Below are 8,820 nucleotides of genomic sequence, written 5' to 3'. Positions count from 1 at the left end.
CATCTGCGGTGTACCCATTTGGGCCACAATAAGATGGCAGCTCCAGCCTTTATTTGAGCTTCCCCAATATGGCGACAGGAGTATATGCAGCTTAGTACATATTATGCTTGTGTAGCACCCTCTTAAGCAGGCTGATAGGTAAATATAGTGTTTAGTTTGCTCTGTAGCAAGAAAAGCTGGATTTGATTGCTGGGTCTGTTCATAATTTTCCAGGTAGTGTGACTCATTATTTTTCCCCTGGCTACTACATGTGTCAACCTTCATTCCCCATGTGCATCAACGAGCCTTGACTGCCCATGACCCTGTTGCCAATTCATCAGTTTTCCTTTGTTGGACCTTTGGTAGGTCCTGACTGCATAAAGAGGAAATGGCTGCACACCATGACAGTTTAAGTCCATTATTGCAACATCCCAACAATAATCCACACAGGACAGTAGCAGGTACAGAAGGTTGATGTGTTTCACACAAATATGCTGTGCTTATTCATAACCACAGCATATTTGTGTGAAATGCGTCAACCTTCTGTACCTGCTACTGTCCTGTGTGGATTATTGTTGGGATGTTGCAATGAATGGACTTAAACTGTCATGGTGTGCAGCCATTTCCTCTTTATACATGAATTCTATGGAAGCAAGCCGGGGCTAGAATCCATGTGTGGAGTCCAATCAGTATAACTATCTCATCTGGAGCGCCACATCTCTTGTTTCATTGCCAGGTCCTGACTGCTGCAGACCAGGAACATCCCACAAGTGCTGCTACAGTTTTTCAGTTGCTATGACCCACTCATTCAGCCATTACAAATTTTCCGTTGTCAAAGCCGCTAAAACCTTACGTCATTATGGCTGATTAGTTTATGTGTACAGGCAGTGATGCAGTTTTCGGCTCCCAATCTCATGTGCACTGTGACGGCCAATCACAGTATTCACATGATCATTATGCCTGGAAAATACTCCTGATGTAAGCTCCTTAAAGAACCAGCTGCTGGTGGCAGTAAGTGTTTAACTCGATAGGCAAAATGTAAACCAATGTACCAGTGCTGCAGGTTGTAATATGTTTGTAAGGAATGGGCCCTATATCAGGTGAATTAGTAAAAAAATTAGATGCAGTCATGCTGCCTCTGAGCTCACAAAGTCTTTGTGACACTTTATTTTTTGTACATTTTCAACCCCTATACTGGTAATTCTAGGCAGCCAACCAAGACAGTTTTGCACAGGTATACATCAGAATTATTACTATAGCGAAGAAAGATTTTCACTGCAGATGTAATCAAGAAGAGGTCTGGATTTAGGTTTTATTTTTTTCGCACTGCCTACTTTAGATCAATGAAAGAACTTTATAAATCAAGCAGCAATTTTATTCTAAATCGGTCTCATAATCTGCCTCACTGCTCCCATTTAGTTTTGCCTTGTTGTGGGAAAAAATGAATATGTCCCTGAATTTATTTTTTGTTTATATGTAGATTTTACAGTGTCCCAACTTTTTTTGGAATTGGGGTTAGGTTACAAAAAAACGAGCACAGATTTAGGAAACACAAAAAAAAGTTTATTGAACATATAAACACTTACAAAAAAATCCAGTAAATTGCACACAAAATGCAATACAAATAAAAAAAAGAAAGCACAGACCACAACTAAACAAAATTCGAAGTGATCTTGTTCACATTTCAAACTTTGTGGATTCTCCATCAACAAAAAGGAGAAAAGAAATTGGTAAACACAAGACTTGTACTGAATGTAAAAGCAAGATGATGAAAAAGACATACATTCAAGTATCTAGAATCTTATTTAGTGAGAAGTTTGTCTAAGCTTTAGTAACAGTGACTATTTAAATCTGATTGAAAAAAGTATGTGAAATAAATGTAAAACGGATTGTCAAAAGGAAATTGGTTGCCAAAAGAAAAGTGTTTGAACAAGCAGCAGCTAATTAGACAACAGGGCGTGTTTTGGTGCGGTGTGGTCATTTGAAGAAAAAAAAAAAAAAACAGCTTGCTGCATCTTTCAGGCAGTTTTTACCAAAAAGTACCTTCTGTAGAAATTAATACTGTAACAAGTACAAGGAAAATGAAACCGATCATGGAGAGTTGCAAATGTATTCTTATGCTGGCCATGAACCCATCTATCCAATTGTATGATATAAGGAATTTTCTAATGAAGAGTCACATCTTTAGAAATGTGTGGTTCCATGTAACAACTGTAAAAGGGAATGTTTAGTTCTGGCAGAATCATTTTTTAAGTGTAAATGGCTATTTTTGAACATAAAAAATCAATAAAAGATAATTTGAAATGAACTGGGTTTGGCCAGGTGAAATAAGCACTTGCAGTGTCCAGTCCCAAGATTTCCTTCTCTTTACAACTTCCTGCGAGTGTTGGAAATTTAAAGCCCCATTCACACCAGAACAGTTTGTGAAACCTGCGTTCCATGCACGTTTCCTACAACACATTTAAAATGCACTGCAGTTGCAATCTAATTTCTTTAAAATTACAGATCATGTGAAGCTTGGGTCCCTTTAAATACATCCTGCAGCAACTATTAATGACCTCACAGAAGAGAACAGAGAAAATGACCAGCCTTCAGTATAGAAGCCAGAGGTAACAAATTGGGAAAATGCTGATCACAGCACCCATTTGATATTCAGGAATTTTCTTGTGCAGGAGAGAGGATGAAAGCGGTTTTCTGCTGGTAACACCTCCACTTTCCATTCCTCTAGATCAGTCTTTACCAGTGTGCCTTTAGGTTTCTTCAGGGGTGTCTTGGCAAAATGCCTAAAATTGCTCAAATATTGTGTACAAGCCAGTGGATGGATCAAGCCTGCCTATTAGTTACACAAAGCCACAGGTTTTTATTGTACACCATTACAACCTTCTAGCTACCAATGTCCTAACAATCAGTGACATCATTGATTGATAAGGAGGATGTTGGGTGTAGTATCCTTGTTTGCTCCACCCCTGCCCCTCTTCATCAGCATTGGGGTCACATTAGTTTGGAGTTAGGAAGAGAAACGGAGGGAGAAGAGAAACATTGGAATACTAGTCAGTTTCACTTCGTAGTGTACGAAGGTGTATTTGCTTTTGGAAAAATAAATCGCCTCTAACGTTGCTTGTTTTTAGGTCCGTGGATGTTGTTGCATTATGTAAACTATTAGTTCAGTTATTGCATTTTAGAATGCGGTGCCTCGAGACTGTACTGAATTTTAAAGGGTGCCTTGGCTGAAAAAAGGTTGAGAATCAATGCTCTAGATGCACTGAGCTGCAGCATCACATACTGTAATCTACCGCTGACATGTAGCTTTGTAGTTTCTAACACATACACAAAAAGCAGGTAAGGTCAATGATCCAACTAAAGTCTGCTCTAACTAACTGTTGCTGATTTTTGATTTAAACCCATCCTATGAAGTCATTTAACCAGAAAAGATGCAAGTAAGCTGTTTAAACATTTGCAACTGAGCAAGTATGGATATGAAAAGCTGTCATTACACTTTCAAACACAACGCAAAATGTAAAAATTACAAAAGGTATTATATCGAAGCAAAGGAAGTAATTCTATAGATTGACCATGAACCTCACTTCACATTAATGTGGGATCAAAAAAAGATCTAGCAAATAGAAATGGAGAAAAATGGTCTCTACTTAAATATTTAGGGATTGGTTCATCAGTAGCTGCTGAAGACTGAACTTTTTCACCAAAAAACAGAAGTGTTCCCTATCTGTATGTAAATGCTTTGCTTTGGCACAGCTAAACATAGCAGGCCTTATATATAAAGAGTGTATTAACAAAAGGACAGCCTTATAAAGCAAGTTACCAAGCCCAGGGTAACTACAGCTCTAAGGTCTGTTCTAAATGATCAAGGAGCCAGAGTCGCGCCGGATCCTAGATCACAATCGCTCTAACTAAATGACAAAATCCCTGGAAGATACTGGCAAATTTATGATGCACATCATCACTTTCAATCTATGATACGCATTTTCACTAAATATGAGCTAGTGCTGGGCTGGGGGCAAGGAAGGCTCCGCTACTCCACCCCAAGCAGCCTGGATTTGCTAGAGATGCCAGAACCCGGCTGAAGTGGGTTGCAAGGCAGAATCCTAGAATCGCTGGCTCAGGGCCCATCATCATGGAGTGACTCAGATGTGCTGTAAGAACCCCTGGCTAGGTAAGTTTGCATAATCCTTTTCAGGGTGGAAATGTCCATTTAAGAACTGTTGGTGTTGCCTTCTTTCAGATACCAAGTGACATAGATTATTGGCTGTGGGCTAATTTAAGACATTTTTACAGAATAGTCCAGTTGAAACTGATAATAAATTAAGGTTTGATGCTATAGGGGTAGAACCTTAACACTTGAATTAAGATCCAATTGGCTGCCAGGAACCATGAAAATTAAATGAAAATGTAGTCACATTACAATTTACAGAAAAGTTTTAAATGTCATGGAACTATAGCAAAGTGTGTGGCGTGTGGAGACAAAGTGATATAAGGGGTGGAAGCAACCAGTTGAAAGGTTGAGTCTAATTCATGCGAAACCAGTGTGGAAGCTTTGGGTGGGCATTTGTGGGATGTCTGCCTGCATATCACTCGGAGACTCTTATAGTGGGATTTCCCTGCAGTATAAGCCATTCCTAATAAAAGTGTCACTCTCCTGCACCTGAACTGCTAATTATTTTATTCTCCTTTATAAAGAATACATCAGGTAAGCATGTTATCAATGGGCTTTATGACTCTTGTGGTATCTGAGCAGAAGTGAGAATTTCAGGGCAGATATGTCACCATTGGCTCTATGAGATATCAGAAGACATCATGTGATTAGGCCAGTTGGCAGTGGGGTCAGGCTGACCTATGTGTGGATGGATTTGGATATAGACCTGATTTAGAGAAATACTGCCCATCCCCAATATTGCTATATTTGTTTATTTTAGTGCATAGATTAAAGAACCGCCTTTTGTAAACACGAGTTTGGTTCCAGGTACATAATAATCAGATGAATTTAAACCTTACCCATGCATGTGCTGCAATGTCTTCCTTGAAAAAAGGAGGATCTTTTTAGGGAGGCATTCAACAAAATTCCTGCCTAAGGGTTCTTTCACACGGGCTTTCCACCCAGCGGACTCAGTTTTGCTCAGTAGGGGATTCGCCAATCCCCGCTGAGCAGGCGGATGACAGGTCCCACTCCGCTCACTGTGCTGTAACAGAACTGTCAGAGCCCCAATCTCCTCTATGGGAGATTGGATGAAAACGGACCGCCTGTTCATATTCATCTGATCTGACCCTCCAGACGGATGGAAAATAGGGTTTCCATCCGTCTGGATTTTCACAGACAGGATCGAATTGGATAGCGGCAGGTGTCAGTGGACATGTCACAGCTGAAATCTGCTGTTTCATAGGGGTGAATGGAGCATCCGATCGGGTCCGCCTGAAAAATTGACAGGCAGACCTGATCGGAAAGCCCGTGTGAAAGGGGCCTAACAGAACTAAAATCCTGTAAAGACTGGGATGTAATAAGCTATTGCCATTAAAGTCCATTGCAAGATAATGGGCATTAACACTCAAAAACATATAACTCAGTTCACCAGATGGCTCCTCATGAAGCTCAGAAGTCTCAGGAGAGAGAGCTCCTTGGAGGCTGTGTACCTCTCCATCACTAGCTCTGCTTCGATGTACATATAGATCAGCTCTACAGCAAGCAGTGGTGGCAGTTGACCTCTGCTGGGTGTTTTGCAGGAATGTATGGAAATTCCAACACAGGCTTTGGGACATTGATGCTCAGTACACAGAGGAGCTTGAGCATTCATGTTGTCCTAGATTTGGGATCTTGGAGAAGTATCATTCAGGAATTGCAGGTGACTGTACTCCATGGCTTAAACATGTGCATTTGGTTTTTAAATTGCCTCACCCTGAAAGTTCTCATACACTATATTACCAAAAGTATTGGGACACCTGCCTTTAATGGCATCCCAGTCTTCGTCTGTAGGGTTCAATATTGAGTTGGCCCATCCTTTGCAGCTATACCAGCTTCAACTCTTCTGGAATGGCTGTCCACAAGGTTTAGGAGTGTGGGAGGAATGGAAATGTTTGGGCAGTCAAGTTCCCCCACCCCAAACTCGCTCATCCATGTCTTTATGAACCTTGCTTTGTGCACTGGTGTGCAGTGCTGTTGGAAAAGGTAGGGGGCCATCCCCAAACTGTTCCCACAAAGTTGGGATCACAAAACTGTCCAAAATGCATTGGTATGCTGATGCCTCTCTGACGGTGTGGACAGACACAGTGGGCTCTTAGAGTGCTTTCCATCTGCCTATCTACTTAAACCATAATCTCTGGCATATCATATCTTCCTGGGATGGGACATTCTCGCTTAAAGGGAACCATGGCCTGGCTGTGACTTTACAAGTTAACCCCCCCAGATATGTTGAAATTCGAAATTGGCCCAGTGATGTCAGGAACCTCTATATGCCATTGGTTTAAAAAGGTTGTAAACCTCCAAAAATAAAAAAAAATAAATAAAAAAAAAAAACCTGAAAGGAAAGACAAAGGCATACTAGCTCATTATGAAATACTTAGCTTAGAACAAAGCTCTCGCAGTGCCGCCTGCTCACCACTGACATGGCCAACATTTTTAACTGGTCATCCTTCTGGGTTTCGAGTCCTCCAGCCATCTGATTGCCTGGAGCCGCGATGACATCACTCCCATGCCTGCGCGCAGGAGCAACCGTTTACGGCACAGGGCTCTGAAGGAATGGCAGGGGCAACCATTCCTTTCAGAGCGCATGCGCCAGTGATGTCACTTGCTACATTCAAAATAAATATCTCCTAAACGGTACATGTTTAGGAGATATTTACAGTACCTATAGGTAAGCCTTATCATTGGCTTACCTATAGGTACAAGTTACAAAGGAAGCTTTACTTCCTTTGATGCATACAGGCAGTCCTCGAGTTACGAACATCTGAGTTACGAACGGCTCCTACTTACGAACGGTTTTTCAATCCCGGCCGCTTGTGCCCCACACTGGTCCCGGATACCGTCGAGCAGCCATCTTGCAGCGCCGGACACTTCCCACACTGCATGGCATGGCCACAAGAGCCCCAGATAACACGACTGCACACCCAGAAGCACCCAGGACATCCCACATCCCTGCACAGGCTGTAGTTACACATTAAATATGGACTGTTTTAACTTCCAAACAAACTCGACTTAAGAACAAACCTACAGTCCCTATCATGTTCGTAACCCGGGGACCGCCTGTACTCCTACTAACAGTTATATATATGAAAAATGAAAAGTACTGAGGAGCTTCAGCCCCTATGTTGCCCTCCAGACCTTTATCGACACTAGTGACTTTTGTCATATATTTTTTAATTTTTTTACATTTGATACATTGTGTGATTGGTCCCAAAGAAGCTATGCACTCAGTGAAACGCATTGACCAAACACAGAAGATACACACATCTCCATGTCTCTGCATCTCTAAGCACATTTATATTGTCAGGAGGTGTATGGATGGTAGTCCCTACATGGTTGACTAATGTACCACTTTTTGGCTGAATTATTTTTATGAATCAATATACGCATGATGCGTTTTCTTTTTTTAAGAAATGTGCTCATTAAATAAAGTTTTGATATTTTTATATGCATTTTAGTGGGTGCCAGTAAAATCTGCCAATAACAGGACTGGTTCTTACAAAAAGGTTTTACTGAAGCCTTAAGAGTTCCCTTCACTGGCACTAAGGGGCCAAGCCCAGCCCCTGAAAAACAACTCCACCCCATAATCCCCCCCCCCCCCACCAAATGATTTGGACCAGTGCACAAAGCAAGGTTCATAAAGACATGGATGAGCGAGTCTGGGATGGAGGAACTTGACTGGCCTGCACAGAGTCCTGACCTCACCCAGATAGTACATCTTTGGGAGGAATTAGAGTGCAGACTACGAGCCAGGCCTTCTCTCTAACATCAGTACCGGACCTCACAAATGCGCTTCTGGAAGAATGATCAAACATTCCCATAGACACAATCCTAAGCCTGGTGGACAGCCTTCCCAGAAGAGTTGGAGTGGTTATAGCTGCAAAGGGTGGACCTACTTAATATTGAACCCTATGGACTAAAACTGGGATGCCATTAAAGTTAATGTGCGTGTCAAGGCAGGTGTCCCAATACTTTTGGTAATCTAGTGTATATCAGTGCTACTCTTTTTATTGTGAGCAATGTAAGATGTAGACCTGTGCAGCATTTACATTAGTAAACCAATTACACAATATCACTTTCAGAGAGAAAACAGCGAGGCTGTAGGCCAAAACAACCAATCTGATATACACAGCAATATGGTGCAGAGCTAATCATGGAAATAATAAATAATTTGTTTTGCAACCAATCTGATATCCCCTTTCAGCTGTCAGCATGAGGAAAACCGACTACTAACAGTTACTGGACTTTGACTTTTGTCAAAGTTAAATAATCTAATATTGTTGATGGCGAGTACGTGGGAATAATCAATAGTTATCGAAGGAAGCATGGCTATGCTCTTAGCTCATCAGATAACCGATATGTAATAAATATTACAGATAATTCAGCAGGAAAAATTACCCCCCTACACCTGTAGTAGGAGAGTGTTTCCATAGAAGGGCAAAGGGACGAGAATTTGAAATTAGAGATCTTACAAGCTACATGAGAAATAAGAAACCAGCAGGTAAAATGCACCTGAAACAGGACAATAAGGAAAACAGAATAAGAACAGGAAATAAAGAGCTCACTGAATTTATGGCTGGAATGACAGGAATTTTTTAGTACTTGCAGCATTTTTAAGGAGACAAAACACTGGGAAAATTACATGTACTTTT

Source organism: Pelophylax lessonae (assembly GCF_965119305.1).
Source record: "Pelophylax lessonae genome assembly, chromosome: 5".
Taxonomy (NCBI): Eukaryota; Metazoa; Chordata; class Amphibia; order Anura; family Ranidae; genus Pelophylax; species Pelophylax lessonae.
Note: the sequence above shows the minus strand (reverse complement) of the source record.